Source organism: Giraffa tippelskirchi, chromosome 8 (genome assembly GCF_054371585.1).
Source record: "Giraffa tippelskirchi isolate mGirTip1 chromosome 8, T2T-mGirTip1v1.2.pri, whole genome shotgun sequence".
Taxonomy (NCBI): Eukaryota; Metazoa; Chordata; class Mammalia; order Artiodactyla; family Giraffidae; genus Giraffa; species Giraffa tippelskirchi.
The window spans coordinates 117,110,323-117,131,603 of record NC_137282.1 but is presented as its reverse complement, the minus strand read 5'-3'; the positions used below and the strand labels follow the sequence as shown (position 1 = coordinate 117,131,603).

The 21,281-nt window shown below is 47.8% G+C and overlaps 1 protein-coding gene across 4 annotated transcripts in view; it reads right to left on the bottom strand.

Moving 5' to 3' along the window:
* Positions 1-21,281, bottom strand: part of SLIT3 (slit guidance ligand 3) — a 703,024-nt gene that overhangs the window by 349,712 nt on the left and 332,031 nt on the right. The gene's annotated exons all lie outside the window — the stretch shown is intronic.

Below are 21,281 nucleotides of genomic sequence, written 5' to 3'. Positions count from 1 at the left end.
CTGCTCTGTTTCCTCTTACTTCAAATCCTGTGGAATCCTGTCTTTTCTCCCTCACTTTTCTAGCTAGTCTTCGTCTCTCCTCATCCTTTCCGCCACGGCCTGGCGGCCTTAAGAACAGTATCTTTATTACATTTGATGACAATCAACAAGTTGAAAACAATGATGTCCCTGTCCCAGCCCAGAGCCTGAACAAACCGCTCCAGAAGAAGAGTCAGGGGACCTGGGGACAGGCTCCTCTCCGGAGGATCAGTGCTTTTGTCAGCTAACACGCTCCGAGGAGTCTTTAGGAAAACAAACCCTTCAGTTCTGCTTGGAGAATGCTAATGTGAGAACTAGCACTGAGAAGGGTATCTATCATTTACTGACTATTTGCTAATAAATGCCTTGTGCTAAGCACGCATTTGCATGATCTTCTTTCATTTGCCCCTGCTACCTTCTGAGATGGGCACTATCATCTTTATTCTGCAAATGGGGACAGTGAAGCTCAGGGAGGTCAAGGAATTCATGAAAAATCACACAGCCAGAAACTGGAACAGCTGAGACTGGAACACAGATCTTTTTTTCTAGCAAAACATGTGTCATTACTAAACACTCTATTCAAGTGCTTGCTTTCCAAAAGAATCTGAGTGAACTAATGATGGTGGATATTTATGTGAGTGGTTACTATGTGCCAAGGACTGAGTTCCGTCTTCTCTCATCCTTCCAAAAGGCTTTATAGAACAGGTGCTATTCAGATTTCCATTCCAGAGCTGAAAAAACAGAGGTTCAGAGGGTTCAAAAGGAAGAAGTGGTAGGGCTAGGATTTGAACAGCTGCGCGGATCTGGCTCTGAGCAGCACACGCATGGCCTGGCCACCTCCACCTGGCAGCGAAGGGGCCTCCGCGCGGGCACTGGGTCCCTGGCCTGTGAGCCACGCCTGGCCACCATGCCTTCCAGCTCCAGCAGCAAACCCGTGGCCAGGTTGGGGAAAACACAGAGCTACGGCGGTCTCTCCAGAGAATCAGGAAAAAACCTGCCCCTCCTGCTCTGATCCTGCCTGGGACTCTGTGGAGATCCTCTTCAGTCTCTGGAACAGGCAGATGTTTATAAGCGCCTGCCTGTCCTGGAAACCCAGAGGAGAAAGCCCCTTTCTCGGAGGGGCCGCCCCACCCACCCTCCCCGCTAAGCCGGTGGGCTCCCGCGGCCCCCACCCTGCAGGACTCCCTCTCAAGGCGCCTTTGCCCTTCTCGAGGCTCCGACCCAGGAGCCGGGCAGCGGGGGTGGGGTGGCGCTGCTCCGCAGACCCTTTCGGGGCCTGGGAGGCCCTTGGCTGGCAGACACTCATCTTTTATTTGAAAGCAAAGCAAACAGCAATATAAAAGGGCCCATATAAGAACTCAGTGTGCAAGCAGGACCCGCCTCAGGCAAATTTCTCTAATTTTCCTGAAAACATGCATTTTACCTTTTGGCCCAAAGCCATGGCTTTTGCCTCTGGACTTGCCCCCTCCCCCACCCCCTCCTGGGGCCACCATTCAGTGGTTGAGAAGTTGCTCCCTGCAGAAAAGAGAATGACCCCCTGCATTTTCTTCAGAGGGACTGCCACAGATCTTTTGAATTTGCTCCCTTTCCGGCCAGAGTCCATGGAAGGTACTCCCACACAGCGTGAGGTGACTTTATGAATTAGGAGCAGGGGGCTCCACTGCAGAGGCAAGGACCCCCGACTACATCCGAAAGGGAAGAAAGAATTATGATGACTTGGAATCCTGAAGAATTCTGCTGAGGTTTGCTTTCACTTTTTCGCAAGGGCTAATTAAGCGGGATTTGTAAATAGGGTTTTATTTATTTTTTCCTGTGGATATAATTATAGCTTGAATCCTGTGGATAGAACCTCTAAATCAGTCAGAGTTCTTCAAACTCTTTTTTTAAAAAGCAGAGGAACCTTCTGTCAATGAAGCGGTATGCAGAACCACAATATAAAGAACACAGATGAAAACAAAATTCCAGAGTGGAGGTGGAAGCCCTGCAGCCTTGGCCACTGGGCTTCCCGTTTCTCTGCCCTTTTCCTCTGGACCCCTGACCCCTGCCTCACTCCTTGATGCAGTCCATGGAACCTCAGGGTTCCGAGGGGTGCAGTTTGAGAAACACGGCTCTCCAAACACAAAGACTCCTCAGAGTGTATTTTGTAGCGGCTGCCTGCCTCCCGAGATTACTGAACATACAAGGAGGACTGCAGTTTCAGAACCGCGTGTCACTAGCATTTCCATCTCACGGGGGTTGAGACAGTCTCCACCTGGTACTAGCACCTCCCAGGTGGTATTAGCCAAGGCTCTCAACTGGCAGAACAATGACCACCAAAGCGCGGCGTGAGCCCCAGAGAGTTCTCTGGATTGCCAAGGGTGAGAGGATGCAGGACTTGCCCCTGAGCCTCTCATGGAGGGTGAGCCACTGGCGCTTCAGTAGGTGGGTGTTTGGGCGCCGGGAAACCCACGTGGGTCTGCCAGGACCCCAGAGGAGAACAGTCCTTCTGGGCTCACTTAGCTTCAGCTCTGACATTTCAAGATTTATCTTCCTCCTCCGAGTGAAAATACACATTTCCTCTCCACCTCCTACGGGAAGGAGGAAGCCTGAGACGTCTGCCAAGCGCAGAACAGCCACGTCCTCGGGCTCCGTGCTCTGCTCCAGGCTTTTGGGGTCGAGAAGGAGCTGGATGCACTGGCCCACACAGGGCACCCACCTGCGACAGTGCTATCCTTGCAAAAGCTGGAAAAGCAGAGACTCCTTCCTGCAATCCTCCTGAAGCAGGCAGCACAGTCAGGAACCCAGCGCATAGGTGTGGATGGAGAAGGCAGTCTGAGGTAAAAGGTCAGGGAACAAACCCCCCCAGGTGGCTGCTCTCTGTCCTTCAGCCCACAGTGCCCTTATGACCTGCTCTGAACGTGCTGTCGTCATAGAAATATTGGTACTGCCAATTTCTGCTGACGACATGCCTTTCCACCTCCTCATTCAGATGGATGGCAAAGGGTTTCCGTTTTCTGACATACTTTCTAAGTACCCAGGGGGAGGAAATCCTGACTAAATGATGAAAGTCGGAAAACATAAACAAGAGAAAGTGATGTGTGACGTGGAAAACCATCGCCTGCTCCTGGGCTGTGCCTGTCTTCCGTGGGACCCCAGCTTCAGAGTCGAGTAAGAACAGGATCAAGTGGTCCTAGGTCTTCCATTCTGGCAAAGCCCTTGGAGTCCTCTTGATGTCATGGTGTAATATCAATAGACCAAAAACAAAACCAAATTTATGGGATGTAAAGCCACTGATGGAGGGTGTCTAGAGTTAGCTAGGACTGACGGGTGCCTGGGGTCGCACTGGGGGATGTGGAGGAGAAATCAGAGGCTGGGGCTCTCGTGCCCATGCCACCCCTCACAGGCTCCTGTGCAGCTCTGGGAAGAGACAAAGGAGAAAGCAAGCACTTTGACTGGCCGTCTGCAGACAACCTGGTCCCAGAGACGCTGGAGCGGGAAGGCTCCAGAACTCTGTGGACTGGAAATTCCATGACCCCGAGGAAGCCATGGGGCAAATGGGATCCTCGGTGCTGGGAGGGGTGTGGTGATGCTGGAGACCCTCTTCAGCAGGGGTCCCTGACCTCCGGGATCGACTGCCTGATGATCTGAGGTGGGGCTGGTGTCATAATAATAGAAATAAAGCGCACAATAAATGTAATGCACTTGAATCTTCCTGAAACCAAGCTCCCTCCCCTGTTCATGGAAAAGTTATCTTCCACAAAAATGGTCTGTGGTGTCAAAAGGGTTGGGGACCACTGCTCATCAGGGCTCTCTGGGACATATAACAAATCAAAAGGCATCTTCCAGATTCCGGCAGAAAAAGAGCCTTAACCTGTAAATCACCCTCCACCTTCATTTTCCATACTACTGTACCTAGAACTTGCTTATACCCTATAAGGTCAAAAAGCACCATCCTGGGATTCAGTGATCTGTCCGTCTCCATCTCCTATCACTCCCAACAAGATTATTTATTTACACGCCCACACAAGCCCCTCCTTGCCTCTAAGATTATCAGACCCTCTGTCCTCTGGTCAAAATGGCAATGAACAGGTATAATAATATTTAACATTATTAAGCCTCATCATGTGTCAGGCTTTCTACTTTGTACATGTCTTATTTAATGCTTATAGCAATCCTAGGAAGTTAGGAACTATTATTCACCCCATTTTTACACGAAGGAACGGAGGCACAGAGGAACTGGTGTTCTGCTCAAGATCACAAAGTTGGTAGGGGAGAGATAGAGGCAAGATTCAAAGAAATCTTTCCTAAGAGCCCCATCTTTTAGGCACAGCCCTCAACTGCAGCATGCACACTGCGTCTTCGGATTTTCACAGTGCAACCAAGCAAACTGACACGGTAAGCACACACACAGCAGGAAAGTGATCCCAAAGGAACTCCTTAGGGCTGGGCTAAAAGGAGGGGGAGGTGGTGTGGACAGGACAAGGAAAATTAACCATGTGGATCATCCAGCAGAATGGAGACTCCGAAAGTCACTTACTCTCCTATCAAATTGATTGCGTTTCCTGTTCCTAACTGTGATATGCATCATGGTTGGCACAGCTAATACTAAGTTTGTCTTCTCTGGGAACTCAATGATTAAGTGATAAAAATCAACGATTTGAATTGTATTAAGGGAATAAGGAGGGAGAAAAACCTGGCTAATCTACTGTCAGAAAATTGAGAATTATCGATGTCAAGAAGGCTCTTCCCCTGAGGGGACCCACTTGACACATTTGCAAAATAAATGATTCTCATTTGTCAGATGGAAACAGTTCCAATGGATTGGGAACCTGTGGTCTCCACTGGTGGCCTCCTTTGCACCTCACCACCTCCTACCCTTGTTTGTGGCATAATTGCTTACCTGGCAAGCCAGTATCAAGCTGGCATCTGCCAACTCTGCACACAGACCAGCTCCCAGATAGCAAGGGTCAGAACACAATGGACATCCAGGCCTCTGTTCTCATGCAAAGCTGGAGAACTAGCGTTCATTTTCCGGAGAAAGAGTGCTATTGAGCCCAATTCCTCCAGCAATGGATATCTTCTTAGGCTCCTCTTGACCAAGTATGAGTCCCCTCAGTACCCTGCCTCCCCCACGCACTCAGCTGGTGGCTGTCAACATCATTAACGTGCATGAAGGCACTTGGTGTTCTTATGGTCTCTGCTGGGAACAGAAGCCAAGGAGAATCGCACTTGCCTCCTGAGGTGAGCGGGCTGAGCAGGGGTGAACAGACGTAGAGTATGATTCAGCCTGTGGTCTGATCAAGTGTGGGCTTCCCTGGTGGCTCAGTCGGTAAAGAATCCGCCTGCAATGCGGGAGGCTTGGGTTTGATCCCTGGGTTGGGAAAATCCCCGGAGGAGGGCATGGCAACCCATCCAGTATTCTTGTCTGGAGAATCTCCATGGACAGAAGAGCCTGGTGGGCTACAGTCCATGGGGTCAGAAAGAGTCAGACACGATTGAGTGACTCAGTACAGCACAGCACAGCTGGTCAAGTTTAGGATCCTTCTGGCTCTTCCAGGACCAGCAGGTGACTGGACAAGCCGGTCATCCTCACAGGTGGAGGCAAGCTTAGAGAGGGAGGAAGGGACTAAGATCCCTCCATCTCCTGGCACCGCCCATTTCTGTCCCAGTGGAACTCAACCTTCTGCCCCGTACCCCAGGGATCTGACACCTCTCAGCTCCTTCCCTCAGAGTGACGCCTGCAGTCTCTAGGACACAGGCCTGGGAGCCAGTCCCTGAGAGTACATGTTATGATCTGGGCAAAGCTGTGCTGGGCACCTCTTGAACAGACACGGTTCAAGAGGGGAAGCTGTGCCTGGGGTCCAAAGGTTTGGGAGGGACCTTGCTCCCTACTGTGTCTCAGGGAAGGGGAGAGACCCCAGGAGTCACAGCTGTGTGGCTTGTCTAGAAGCCTTGCCAAAAATTCTCTTTCCCAGCAAAACTCAGGAGAAGCTGAGCTGCTCTATTCCAAGGGGCCGTGGTGGTCAGGGCAGGGGGGTCGGGCTTAGTGCAGCCACCGTGTGCTTCTGGGCAGCTTGCATACTCCTGACTCTGCTGGGAGGGATGCTTCGAGAGAGGATCCACAGAATGATTGACGTGGCATTTCCAATCAGCATGGTACAATGGGCACTCAGGGTCAAAATCAGGTTTATGGGAATGGTATTTCCGCCACACCTGAATTTGTCCAGGGCATTTCCCACCCACCTGTGGCCCCTTATCGTTGGCACCTGAATTTGTCCAGGGCATTTCCCACCCACCTGTGGCCCCTTATCGTTGGTGTTTATAAAAGACCAGGGGCTCTCGCCTTCACCTAATCACCTTTCCCCGAATCTGGGACCAATTTCTTCAATTCATTCATTCTCTCTCCCTCCCCTCCCCATCTCCTGTCCATATTCAAAAGCAGGTGGAAGCCGTCAGTAATAAATTCTTGGAATCACTTGGGACATAGGACGTTCCAGTTTCACAGAGTTCCAAGAAGGAAAGTCATCCAGATTGGAATAAAATGTCAGCAGAAAATGTATTTTAAGAATAAAATGCTCCGTCATGCTTTAAAGTGGCACATCGCTTCATCCTTTCCTTAGCTTTAGAAAGTACAACCACCTCCAAAGTGCTTTCAGAAGGCACTGTCTTCTATGCAAGATCACAGATATCTTAGTTAATAATTAAATTCACTTTCTTTCCTAGTTCTAATGTGTTGTGGCAGAATTTCATACCACCTCATGTTCTAGTGAACGCTGCAGCTTGTAACTAAGCAATGCCAGTGCACAGTGAGAGGCTGAGCGCAGAGCAGTGTTCTCACAGCGAGGTCCCTGGACCAGGGGCGCTGGTGTCCCCTGGGACTTGTTATTAATGGAAACTCAAATTCTTGGACTCTCAGCTGAGAGCCACGGAATCGGAAACTCTTTGAATCCCAGATCGTTTGTCACCAGGCTGTTCATCTCATGTCGCTGGTTTCATCGCTCTTAGCCTGATTTTCTGTCCTAATAAGCAGGAATAATAATTCCCATCTCATAGACTGTCAAATCGAGGGAAACAGCACAGCTATGCAGAGCCTGGTGTGGGTATTTTAGGGGTGCTTCCTGGAAACTCATCACAACCCCATCCCTTCCAAGTTCCAGACCAGTGTCATCAAGCGAATGGAGATCAGACTCTTGGCTTTATGACTGATAAAGCTCCTTTAATAAAGGACGTGACTCAGGGGCATGGCCACCCCTAACCACTAGACTTCCTAAGTGTCGCTTCTCAGAACTTCTGGAAGATGCCTCTGGGTGGGGAGTGGGCGGGTGTAGGGTACATGAAAGAGGCATGTTTCACCTGAACCATTGCCTCATGCTGTCAAACCGAGAGGTATGGACAGAGCGTGCAACAGAGAATAGTCTCCACAAACCCCAGGGACAAGCACAGCGCTGGCGCCCAGTTGTGAGCTGGAAGGCTTACACAAAAGGGGACTTCTGGGGCTCACCGCTGCTCTTGCACTCAGAGACCTTGTAGCCTGGGGCCTGGAGAAGTGAGTGAAGGGGTGTGCAGGCAGCCTGCAGCCCTTCCTGATGTTTCCTGGCGAGGCCTGGATGCTCCAGCCCCTCTATGGAACCACTATGGAAATAGGAGTTGAGGGTGGGGAGGGTAAAGCATTCCTCATTGTTTGCAAAAATTGGTGCTCAATAAATGCTGTGATCATTATTAAGAAGTGACACAATATTTCCATATTGCTACAAGGAAACAAATGATAACATGGAATGCTTCCTAGCAGGTGAATAGCAACAGTTAACACACAGGGAGAGCCAAGTTTGGGCCAGGCCTGTATTAACCCATTGATTATTATGAATACAATTGATTACTGCATTCATCAATGTATTAATGCATTAACTCATACAACTCTGCTATGGTGTGTATATAATATTTTTCACATCAGTTTTACACTGGAGGTAACTGAGGCACAAGATGCTGAAGCAGTTACCAAAAGTGACAGATGAGTGTGTGTGTCTGTGTGTGTGTGTGTGTTAGTTGCTTCAGTCGTGTCCTACTCTTTGTGACCCTGTGGACTGTAGCAGGGCACCCCAAAGTCAAGTCCAGGAGCTCTGCCTACAGGGCCCCTGCCTCTTGCTACGGTGCTGGAAACAGCCAGGGAAGGGCTGGATGTGCTCTGAAACATGGGTGTGACTTGCTTTAACAAGATTAGTTAAGAACACAAAAGCTATAGAAGTTACTAACAAGATCTTTTCCAGAATTGAAAAGTTCTTTCAAGTGCATTAATACTGAAGGCTACAATTCAGAATTATACCAGGAGTAAAACAATAATAAGCTACTTGCATTGTAAGCTGGAAAGAATGAGAATCAGAGAGTAGATTTGCAGCATTCTCTTCTGAGGATAGCAAAAAAATAGATATTTCAACTGTGCCTTTAGATTTGCAGTGAGGTTGATGGAAACAAATAGTCCCAGGTCATTCACCTTAAAACCTAAACAAAGAAACAAAACAATCAGCCAACCAGAGGTGTAGAATTGGTATATAATTTAAAGACTCAAAAGACAGTTTTCTATGACAGGTTAACCTGGGGTATACTCTAACGCACATTAATGAAGTCTCCTTTATGTACAGTTGGGAAGGTAGCCTGGGGGAGGCAATGGCAACCCACTCCAGTATTTTTGCCTGGAGAATTCCATGGGCAGAGGAGCCTGGCGGGCGGCAGTCCACGGGGTCGCGAAGAGCTGGACATGACTGAGCAACTAACACTGTTACTTTATACTCCAATTCAGAATGATACCAAGAGGAAAACAATAAAGGGATCACAGACAATATTCCACACCCAAAAAACAAGAACAACAACAAAAACCTGTAGGCAAGAACTAATAACGGAAACTTGATGGTATTAGAAGTCAGAGCATGAGATGACTCAGATAATATAAGAGTCACACATTAAAGGCCTGGTAGGTGCCAGCTGCACTACACAATGGCCAGACATTATCTTAATACAAATACAGCCATGGAAAGAAAGATACATACCTGCCAGTTATAACAACCTCGTGCATACTATAAGCCTTTGATAAATACTCATCGACTGACTGCTCAGTTACAATCCTGAGAAACTACTTCTAGTTTCACTTCTAAAGCTTTTCTTGAATAACTTTCCCCACCAATCTGTCATTTGTTTAAACCTTTTTAGTGAATTCTGCGCTAACTACGCAAGGTCCCCCTAAGAAATCTATATGTCAGAGGCATATAAATAACACCATTCAATTGAAAAAAAAAAGCTTTTCTGCAAGTACATCATATTTTTCACATTTCAAGCCACTCACCTTTTTCTAAATGCTTTGCTATTTTTTTTCATTGGCGTGTAGTTGATTTACAATATTGTGTTGTTTTCATGTATACAGCATAGTGATTCAGGTTTTTTTGAAGATTATATTCCATTATAGGTTATGATAAGATATTGAATATACTTACCTGTATTACACAGTAAATCCTTTTTGCTTATCTATTTTAGGTACAGTACACTGTATCTGTTACCCCCCCACCTTTGGTATCCATAAGTTTCTTTTCTGTCTATGAGTCTGTTCGTTATCAAATTCATTTATATTATTTTTTAAGTTCCACATATAAGTGATATCACGTAGTTCTTGTCTTTCTCTGACTCATTTTACTATAAGTGCTTTGCTAGTTTTTAATGAATGTCTGAGGGGAATGAAATGAAAAAGTCTCAGCCAACATTTTACAAGTTCCTCACAACTACTGCCACTCTGTCACTAATTTTTCGAACCTGTATCTTCTCTATCTGATCCTAAGAAAATAAAAAGCTCTCAAACTAGCCCTCTTGACTAACTTCCAATCACCCACCCCTACTACATCATTAAAAATTCACCTTCTCCTTGAAATAAAGGGAGAGTCTCCCCTCAACTCTTTCAAATTTGGCCTTAATAATAAAAGATTAAGAGAAAAACACAAAATAACTATGAGAGGTACTGCACATTTGATGCTTATATCTCTGTTTTTTTTCCTCTTCAAGTGTTTACAGTGGAGCATTTTAACTTGTTATGAGTGGGAATGAGAAAGTGAAATAGACTAGAAACAGACCAATTTCATTTGTCTGTCAGCATCTCCTGACAGGCCAAAGATAAACCTCATAAACTGTGAAAAATGAACAATTCTTGGTTTTGATAACCTAAGCTGGGAGGAGGACCAAGGGGCTCCTATCTCTGGAACCCAGGACTTTATCTCACTTGTTTTTCAGTGATTAATCCCAAACTTATCCTATTTCGTCAACAACTTCAACGAGCCCAGAGGGAAGTTTTAGACCCCTGGCTCCGGCTCCTGTCTGTGTCCAGGCTTACTGGTGCCAAATGAAGTGGTAATTAACCCACAGTCCCCCTTTCCTGACATGCAGCCTTGCAAGGCAACAACAGTCCAGGGAGGGGAGATCCCGGTGGGAACTGCCAACAGCAGATTTGTAGAGGGTGAGGGCTCCAGAGCGGAATGAGCAGGACAGTATGCAGAGGCAACTGCACCAGCAAAAGCAATGAGGCAGAAAGGAACATGGAATGTGGGGAGCTGGGGGGGACCCTGCAAACAATGGTCTGGCAGGAGAGAAGAGCTTCCAATGTGGGAAACAGCGGAGATAACATCAGGTAGAAGGCTGGGCTTGAAAATCCAGTTAGAGGAGTTTGGGGGTAATGCGGTGGCCATAGGGAGCCATCGTGTGTTCTAGAGCAGGAGAGTCTCATAATCCGAGTGGGCATCAGGATGACAATGGTGTGCAGGCAGCTGATGGAAGAGTTGAGGATCAGGGCGTCTAATTTAGGAACATTTCAATAATTGGGACAGGAAGTGAAGAGGGCTGGATTCAAACTTCCCTCGTGGTCCAGTGGTTAAGAATCCGCCTGCCAATGCAGGAGACATGGGTTTGATCCCTGATTCGGGAAGATTCCACATGCCACAGGGCAACCAAGCCTGTGTGACAACTACAGAAGCCCCTGCACCCTAGAGGCTGAGCTCCGCAGCAAGCAAAGCCACCACGGTGAGAAGCCCGCACCGCAGCAGAGAACAGCCCTGCTCAGGAGAGGAAAACTCTGCACAGAAACAAAGACTCAACCAGCTGAAAGTAAATAAATGAATAGATACTTTTTAAAAAGAAGGCTGGGTTCTCCAGGTTTTTTTTCCTTGATTCAAGTATTTCCCTATTCAGAACTAGTGACTTCTGCCATAGATGCATACAACTTACGCCACTATAGATTTACTCCTTTTATTCTTATCCACTTGACGCCTAGGTTTACTTATATAATCTCTTTTAGCCTCACCTTGATCTGTAATATCTGTGAAATCATAAACTTGATATATGAGTTGTATGCATACATTTTTCTAACCCACGTGAAAACAAGTACATGGTTAGTAAAATAAGAAGTTGGTTTGTGCTGTACTTCAAACCACTACGGAACAGATATACTTTGAAGAAAGTTGCCTTAGTTCATGGGTTCTTAAGCTTACTGAGGTCACAGACCTCTTTGGTTACCTACTAAAACCCACAGACCCCCTTCCCAGAAAACTGAGTGTCTGCTTGCACATACACAGTTTTGTATGTCATTTCTGACTGTCATTGTCCCTTGGGTTAAAACCCTCGTGACTTATCCAGGGCTGGTAGAATGTGAACCTTAGCTTCCCAACAGGTCAGGTTACTTGGCAAATCTTCCCAGAGCTCACTATGGCTTTGGAGTCCTTCCAAGAGCTTGCAATATCTTCTGGGGGGTGGCTGACCCCCTCAGCTTCTAGAATGTTTGGAGCCCAAAGCCACTTTAATGGTTCCTTAGACACCCTTGCTCTCTTCTGAGGCTCCAAGCAGACAATTGCCACAAGGAAACTCTGATCTGCATGGGCCTGCACCACCCTCGACCCCGGGGTTGATCTGGACACGGCTGGGCTGGCCCCAGGGAGGTGGGCTGAGCCGTTCCATTCGGTTCCCCAGCCTGTTGCTGAGAGAAGCATTCGGTCTCACCCATGGCCTGTGATTGCTCTGTCAAATCAATTCGAGAGACTATAAAGATATAAGAGCTGAACAGCACCAGCAGGGGACTCCATTTTTTTCCTGGAAGGCTCTTTGCCAGATAAAACAAGACTAAATATGAAATGGCTTCATATTCCAAGCATGAACTAATGTTGGGGTTGCAGCTGATAAGTAAAGAACAGCTAAACAGGCTTTGACACTATGACTCTGCAGAGGGCAACGCTTTCCCTGGAAGTGGGGGTGTGGGATTTATCGGGACTGTTGGGGAGAGAGCTGTCTGGAAGAGGTTCCTCCCTCATAAAAAACCCAGGCCCCTGCTGACCGATTCTCACATTAGGAAAACATTGGTAAATCATCAGCATAACCCAGGAATTATTCCCTCCTCTGTGCTGAGCACCAGGCCCTTCTCTTCTTATCTGGTTCTAATTTTCTCCATGGGTGCTGCTCCTAATTCATTAATTGAAAGGATTTTTGGCTAGAAGCCCATGACCTTCCTGGAACAAAAACCATAAAATCATAGCGGCTGATCTTCTGTGGATCTAAGAGAAATCAAAGTAGACGGGGCTGGTTGCCCTTGGGTCCCTGCTGGGTTCAGTTTGGACCCCTGAGGCACAGGCATGGGGAACTGGCTGCCTGGAGATCTTCCCTAGCCAGGGAACCATGGTAGATCACTAGCTTTCTGAATGTCTCCTGGAGAACATACAAGATCATACAAGGCTTTTGAGATCAACCATAATAGACTCCCAACGATTTGTTTTTCTTTGGCTGCTTTTACTGACCCCTCTGGACCTTCCTCCAACGCTGGATCTGATACTACTCAGCATGACACGGAGGGAAGAGAAGGAACTTTGGGGTCTAACAGCAGACCTGAATTAAAATATGCCTCCATGCCTTCTTAACTGTGTGGCTTTGGACATGTGGATTAATCCCTCTGGGCTTCAGTTTCTGTGAAAGCTCAAGAAATCGAGCAACTGCATTACAGAATGGCTATGAGGCTTCCATGAGATGATGCATGTGAAATAGATGGATGAGTTCTTGGTACACGGTAGCTCTCAACTAATAGTAAGAATCACCATCAACATCACCAATATCTTCCCTGATGACCTAGGCCAGGGTTGAAAGAGAACAAAGACGTGGAGTTCAATTCAACTCAATGTCATTTAGAATGGATTTGCAAATGGCATTGGTGATGGTACCAGTACGTACAATCCCCAGTTTCACTCTTGAGCTGAACAAGCAGGATATGGGAAAAGACATGGCTGTCGTGTTCTTTCATTCATTTACTCACTCACTCAACAAGTATTGTACCTACTATGTTCCAGACACTTTCCTAGGCTGGTAGATACAGCTATAAGCTGGACAGACTAAGCCTTGTCCTGGAGAGTATAGTCCCCTCTGCCACTCAGCTGTAACACAGCCTCAGCAAACACAGTGCAGGATGCCGCAAAGGCAGCCTGAGTTACCACTCAAGGTTAGTTTCACCACCAAACGGCAGGACACAGAAGTGTCCAGGGCCATAGCAACTCCACCCAAAATGCCCATAGGAAATTCATAGGATATTCTTGCTGACATCTCCTCAATACCAGGTACTGTGCTGGTCCCGGGAACGCCTTGGTGGACAAAGCAGGCCCAGGCCCAGATCATGAGGTGGGGGCCACTGTCTAAGCGGAGGGAGAAGGTAGCCAAGAAAACAGTCATGCTACCAATGGCAACGCCTGGTCCCCAAGGCAGCTGCTATGTCGCTGAATCTCAAAGCCATACAGCATAAGGCACCAGGCAGGTCATCTTCTGAAGCAGGGTATAAACCAACTCTGCATGTTCTGATCACCTATTTCATTTACAGGATAATCACAATAGTAAAGAAAGCAAAAGACTCACAGATACAGAGAAGAAATTAGTGGTTACCAGTGGTGGGAGGAGTAGGGGAGTAAGAAGTATAAACTATCTGGTGTATGATCAGCTCAAGGATGTGTTACACAACACAGAAAACATAGCCAATATTTTGCAATAATTGTAAATGGAAAGTGACCTTTAAAATTGTATAAAACGTTTTTAAAAATCTAATAAAAAAATAAGGAAAGCAAAGATTACTTTCCCCACCGAAGAGGCGGGCTGGAAGTTAGAGTGTTAGTATGTCTGCATTGTACCCTACTGTCCATCTGGCTAGTCCCCTACTCCTCACAGCACAGCCCCCCACGGGATCCATTAGGAATCCACCCCCTGCTCTTTCTTCACCAGCCCCAAACCTCCCACACTAGCACATAAGCTGTGGTCTGGGACTAAGAGGGTTTTGTTTTTTAAACAGTTAAATCTTTCATTGCAGACCAATTAAAATTTAAAGACTCTCTCTCCTCCCCCCAACCTCTCTCTCCCTCCCTCTTTCTCACACACACACACACACACACACACACACACACACACACACTTCCACTTCTCTGAGCACAAAGAGCTGATGATAGCCTGGTGTTTACTATTAGAAACAGGATTTGAAAACCCACTGAGAGAAATCCTGGCTCTTCACCTCTGCTTGTCTTATTCCTGCTCAAACTTTTCCTGAATAAGAGATTGCTCTACCAGGAACCCTGAGTGTCCACCCGCCAAAGCACCCTGTGGGTGGAGGATCCAGCCCATCTCCCCGCCCTCTCAGTCTGGCAGAGCGTGAGCAGGCAACTGTGGTGTCCAAGAAGTGGCCGGAGCCCTCGGCGAGCCAGGCCTCTGCTGTCACCCTGCTCTGCCCATCCCACGCCCCAGCGTCCACCTGCATGTCTACCTGGCCTCCTATTCTATCATCACAAGTCACTGGCAGTATCAGGGGACCCTACCTGATCATCAAGGAGGAAGGGAAAGGGCATTAAGTTACCCCTCTAGCCCCAACCTCATTCTACATGTTTTCCTGTTCTCAAAAGCAACGGACTCTTAAAATAAGATGAAGTAGAGAATGTCTCACACGCACACACACATTTTACTTTCAGAGCTCTCGGGTTCCCCATGGCACCTCTTGCTGGAATTCTCAGAGCCAAGGAAGTCACCCTTCACTATTACTTTGGACATAAAATTTCCCTCATCTCCCGTTTTCCCCTCTTGCCTTAGTAGGTCCCAAATAGTGCCCTCCTTGCAGGCAGTCGGCCTGAGGCTCTGGTGCTGGGCTTCATGGGGTCCCATCCTGGGAGAACTGGCCACTTTCCCTGGGGATTAGTGGGTGGCGAGCAGTCATCCTGTCTTGATGTTGGGTGTACACTCCCGGTTCTAGACAGTTCGTGGTGAAGTGATGAAAGCTTTATCTTTCTCCTAGCTAAAGCCCATATAAGGACAGATTGAGATTGAAAGGCGAAAATAACATCCATTCTTGGTGATGGAAAGAAATCATCTCTGGCAGGATGTGAGTTAGAAAAAACTCTGGGCCCCATGGAGAAAGGGATCTTGAGACTCCTATAAAACAAGGCAAATGGGGTGACTCATCTCAGGGTCAGGGTGTAATCTGTGCTGTGGAGCTGTGAGGCTGGAAGCAGCCAAGAGAAGGGAGAGCAGGCGCTCCTAGTCAAGGGGGCTGGTCTTTCTGGCCACACAGAGGAACATGGAGACTCCGGAAGAAGCTGTCCCAACAGCCAGAGCTGGCATTTGGAAGGAACCAGAGAAATTCACTGAACAAGTGGTCCTGGCGAGGTCCACCACTTCACTAAGGAAGAAGGGCTCCCAGCTCAGCCACTGCCGTCCGCTGTAAGTCTAGACCAGCTCCCTGGTCCCTTTAGGTCTTACTGTGCATGTGCTAAGTCGCTTCAGTCATTTCCGACTCTTTGCGACCCCATGCATTGTAGCCCGTCAGGCTCCTCTGTCCAAGGAATTTTCCACGCAAGAATACTGGAGTGTGTTGCCATACCCTTCTCCAGGGGATCTTCCCAACTCAGGGATCGAACCCACATCTCATATGTCTCTTGCATTAGCAGGTGGGTTCTTTACCACTAGTGCCACCTGGGAGGCTCTTAGGTCTCTGTGTGTTAGAGGCTCAGTCGTGTCTAACTCTTGGCGACCCCGCGGACTCCCTTACACTGCATTGGCAGGCCGGTTCTTTATCACTAGCATCACCTGGGAAGCACCCTAAGTCTCAATGTCCCCTTTTAAATTTGGAAATCTTCCTACCCTTCCTTTGCCTCACAGATGGGTGATTCCAAAAGCTCTAATGGCAAACTTTCACCGCACCCTCAGCATATACCAGGTGCTGTGCAAGCATGTTTCACGAGATTCTCACACCATGTCACGGTGAGCTTAATATGGGAGCTAACTACTTGCATTTCACTAACAAGGATGCTGACATTCAGAGATGAGCTAACTTGTCTGAGGTGACAATACTGGTAAGTGCTTGAGTCAGGATGTGAGCAAAGGCAGATCGGCCTTTCTGCACCCCTGGTAATATTTCAATATGATCACACTTTACTGCTCTTTTTAGAAGAAACCAGGAAAGGTAAATGAGGAGAGGGAGAGAGCAATTGCCTTGGAACACAAAGCAAGTGTGAAAGATCCTCCAAAGGCATCAAAACAGAACACTGTCCTCCTCCCCTTGAAACCTGCATTCCACATTGTGGGCTCCCCGTTACCTTTGGAGACCCTCAGCCTGTTAATTCACTTTCCAGACCCCATGTAGCTGTGTCTCTGGGTGATCATAACTTGGGTGAGTCAGCTGACAAAGTCTGCGAGCTCTCGGAAAGATATCATTAGTTGGAAATGGTGCCAAATGTCACACAGGGAGTCTGTTTGCAAACACTTTCCTCTCTCCTTGCCAAAGAGTTGCGTTCTGTGTATCCACCGGCTCCTTTCCATGTTGCTGTTCTGCGCCTGGCTCCTCCAGCCCACTCAGCCCATGCCACGAAGAGCAAGTCAACAGTAACCCACAGAGTAATACTGTTGGTCTGCTGTTGTCATTAAGGGCAGCCCACTTTCCTGAGGATCCAGATGGGGACAGCCTTGCCAGATCCCACATTGCACTAAGCTTGAAGCCACCAAAACATGTTCAACAAACAGTCACTGAGCCCTTATTTCAGGTCAGATAGCAGACATGATAAAGCAGGGTGCCTATCTCCCCCAGGCCAAATGTTAAATGTAGGGCAGGAAAAGACCAGCAACGAAGTGCCATATTATAAGATGTCATTAAATACATACTAAATGAGTACCATTTTAATTGTGGCTGGATCATACTTTGAACGATTAATTTGTACTTATTTCCCATCAATTTTCTCCTTTCCTCTGGTCCTTTCTCAAGCAAGTAGCCAATCAGCTTTGTCTTCATTCCCTTAGAAACGGTCCATTACAGAGACAGGGGAGAAGTCACCTACAAGACTATCTCACGTCAATATTCCAAAATCTGAGGCTCAGAGTTGGTTCAGCAGGATTTATGGAGGAGAAAGTAATAGAGGATTGGGAGGAAGAAGCAAAGCGAACTGGAGAAAGCCAAGGTCGAGAGCAGCTTTCACCCAGAACACAAAGAAATGTCCCTGGGCTGGTGGGCGGTAGGGAGTATGAGAGGGCAGAGGGGCGAGAGAAGCAGAGAGAGAGAGAAGAGAGACATGACCCCGAGGTTAGGGCTGCTGAGTGCTCAGGCAAAGAGGACTTTGCCTCTCTACTCCTGCCTAGCAAGACCCCAATAAGCAATGGCTGTGTGTATCTCTAGGTTAACACAGGACCAAAGGTGATTCTGTAAAAACAATTCTCCCATTGCCCATGTGACTACAGAGAGCTGCTAGCCCTACAGAAGGAATAAGATACATCCCAAAGGTCACTTGCTTGGCTTCTGCCTTACTTTGATGCTGCATGAGTCCCTAGAACTGTGGCCCAGATTGAGGCTGGATCCCAAGCAACTCCCACCATAGCTTCCTGGTGGCCTAAAGGGATAGTGCTAAGGTTGCCAGACCCTATACAGGATGCCTTGCATTGGGGGTCCTATATTTTATTTACTAAATGAGGAAATCCTCGATTGGGATTGACATTGAAATTAAGGTGATAAAAACAATGTGGATGAAAATTAACACCAGAGTTTGCAGAACTGAATATGTGGATTGAGACACACACCGGTTTGAACACAGTGCCTTTTCTTTTCTTACAGTACTTCAAGTTTTATCCCCAGGTGGTGGCAGTGGTAAAGAATCTGCCTGCCAATGCAAAGGACTCGGGTTCGAGCCCTTGGTCGGGAAGATCCCCTGGAGTAGGAAATGGGACCCCACTTAAGTATTCTTGACTGGAAAATTCCATGGACAGAGGAGCCTTGTGGGCTACAGTCCATGAGACCACAGAGAGCTGGACACAGCTGAGCCCCTGAGCACACAGAACACAGTTTACGAAGGCCCTTCACATTTACTGTATCACTCGGTTCCCCATAACCTAGTGAGATGAGAAATGCAAATCTAATTACTTCCAGAAAAAGACATGGGGCTTACGGAAGCTGAGCCCACCAAGGATGCCAAGTCCACGTGGGCCAAAGGTGTAAGCAAATCCTGCCTCCGCTCCCAGGCTGCTCCGCTCCGGACTCCACACAGGGTCCCAGCCTGGCCCTGGCTCTGCACCGCAGAGATGATACCAGTGAATTCGTCTCCAAATGCTCTCTTAAACTTCCGTGACGCATGAAGTTTTAGGGGTGCCTAGTTCCAGATGACCTCTCTCTGGCACAGGGACCAGAACTAGGAGATGATTTGACTTGGTGAGGTGACCACAGTCAAGTCTCCATTGCCTGTGGGTCCCAAGTTGATGAGACTTACGATAGGCCTAGCTGCTAACCCTCTAGGTCACTCTCTCTCAGACCAGGGGACACCCAATCACTAAAAAGACATCCTGACTCTGCTGCAGCTCAGCGAGGATGCTATGGAAGGTGATTTAGGGAGAAGAGAGCTTTGCAAAGAACGGGGCCAGACTTAGGGCTTCCCAGGTGGTGCTAGTGGTAAAGAATCTGCCTGCAAGGCAGGAGACTCGGATTCAAGCCCTAGGTTGGGAGGATCCCCAGGGGAGGAAATGGCAACCCACTCCAGTTTTCTTGCCTAAAGAATCCCATGGACAAGGAAACCTGGCAGGCTACAGTCCATGGGGTCACAAAGAGTCGGACATGACCGAGCATACACAGGCACCCTGCAGACCCCAGAGGGGATGAGCTTGAGGCACAATTGTCCAGCAAACTTAAGACAGCCACTGCCAGTGGTGGGGGAGGCCTCTGTCAGAGCTCAGGTTTTTACACTCCTAAAAGCTTTCCTTATGGACAGCAGGCCAGAGGGAAGGGAAAAAATGCAACCAGACTTGAAAAGTTACCTGGTGCTGTTGTCAGCAAATGGACTGCAGCTGTTTTTGCCGTTTCAGAAGCTGGTGCTGGTGCTTTTTTAAAAAGTATGTTGTAGGAAATAAAGACTAGGATTCTGGGGAAGCCCCCTACCACCACCCACTTTGATAAAAATTTCATTTTTCACTCTAAATAAGAGACTTTAAAGGCAGGGAATTTTCTTTCCTTTTTATTTTTTTGAAGTGTTAGAATATAGGAACCAGTTTTATTCTCATTGTCTATTCATTGTACTTATATTTAAATTTTTTTTTTTAAATTGGAGTATAGTTGCTTTACAATGTTGTGTTAGTTTCTGCTGTATAACAACGTAAATCAGCTATATGTATACATAAGTGTGCATTGCTAAATCACTTCAATCGCATCTGACTGTGACCTTATGGACTGTGGCTTGCCAGGCTCCTCTGTCCATGGGATTCACGTTTCTTTCGTCTCCTGCATTGGCAGGCAGATTCTTTACCACTAGCACCACCTGGGGAGCCCACGTATACACATATCCCCCTCACTTTCAGCCTCCCTCCCTCTCAGTCCCCATCCCATCCCTCTGGTCATCACAGAGGACCTAGATGAGCTCCCTGGGCTATACAACAAATTCCTACTGGCTATCTGTTTCACATATGGTGATGTATGTGATTCAACGCTACCCTCTCAATTCATCCTGTCGTCTCCTCCCGTGTCCACAAGTCCATTCTCTATGTCTGCATCTCTATTACTGTCCTGCAAATTATTCTTTGTACTTTGGTATGTTACAAATATTATTTATTATCCACTAAATACAAACAGCAGTAACTCTGCACTCTGGGTGGAAGCCATTTTGGTAGTGTTAGAAAAGGGCATCTTCTAGATTGAAAGTGAAAGTGAAGTCGCTCAGTCGTGTCCGACTCTTTGCGACCCCGTGGACTGTAGCCTACCAGGCTCCTCCGTCCATGGGATTTTCCAGGCAAGAGTACTGGAGTGGGGTGCCATTTCCTTCTCCAGAGGATCTTCCCGACTCAGGGATCGAACCCAGGTCTCCCGCATTGTAAGCAGACGCTTTACTGCCTGAGCCACCAGGGAAGTCCATTCTTCTAGATTGGGACATGAGAAAAGGATTTTGCTGATCACCAAAACACTCCTTATAGATGTCTGCTTTGCTAAGTTTCCAACACAAAATGAAGTGGAGCTCTGGATCTGGTAACTGCATCTGAGCATCCCTTTCAAGGGTCTCACTGACAGCAGCCTGTGACCTGGGACCCATCATCTGAGGAGCCGGAGCCCGTGCTGCGTGTCAGGGCTCGGTCGCCACATCTGGGCAGGTGAGTCCTACTCAGAGTTCCTTCTCAGCAGCCCGGCTCAGGACTGAACTCAGCCCGGGATCTCAAGTTCCCTTCCTCCACTTGGGGCTGGTGACTTTCAAACGCGGAGGCTCTGCTAAGCACTGGGATTTCATTAAGGGCCCCGTTAAAATTTACTAGAGTCAAATAAAGAAAAGACCCAGCCTTGGAAATCATTCTTTGGCTGTGTCTCTCCCTCTCCCCAGGGACTTCCCTGGTGGCTCAGAGGTTAAAGTGTCTGCTTCCAATGCAGGAGACCTGGGTTCGATCCCTGGGTCAGGAAGATCCCCTGGAGAAGGAAATGGCAAACCACTCCAGTATTCTTGCCTGGAGAATCCCATGGACGGAGGAGCCTGGTAGGCTACAGTCCACGGGGTCGCAAAGAGTCGGACACGACTGAGCGACTTTCCTTTCCTTTCCTTTCCTCCCTCTCCCCGCTTCCCACCCCAAGCCTCAATCCCACTTATTCATCCATTAGATGGCCAGCAATTGAGCTAATTCTGGAAAGATGCCCATATCAAATGTCTTTAGAAGTCACTTCAGAAAATGCCTTTAGGAGGGCAGGTCACCTCTTTCCATTTGTCTTACTCTGGCAGATCTGGGCACCTCCACAAAGAGGCAGTGAAACAAAA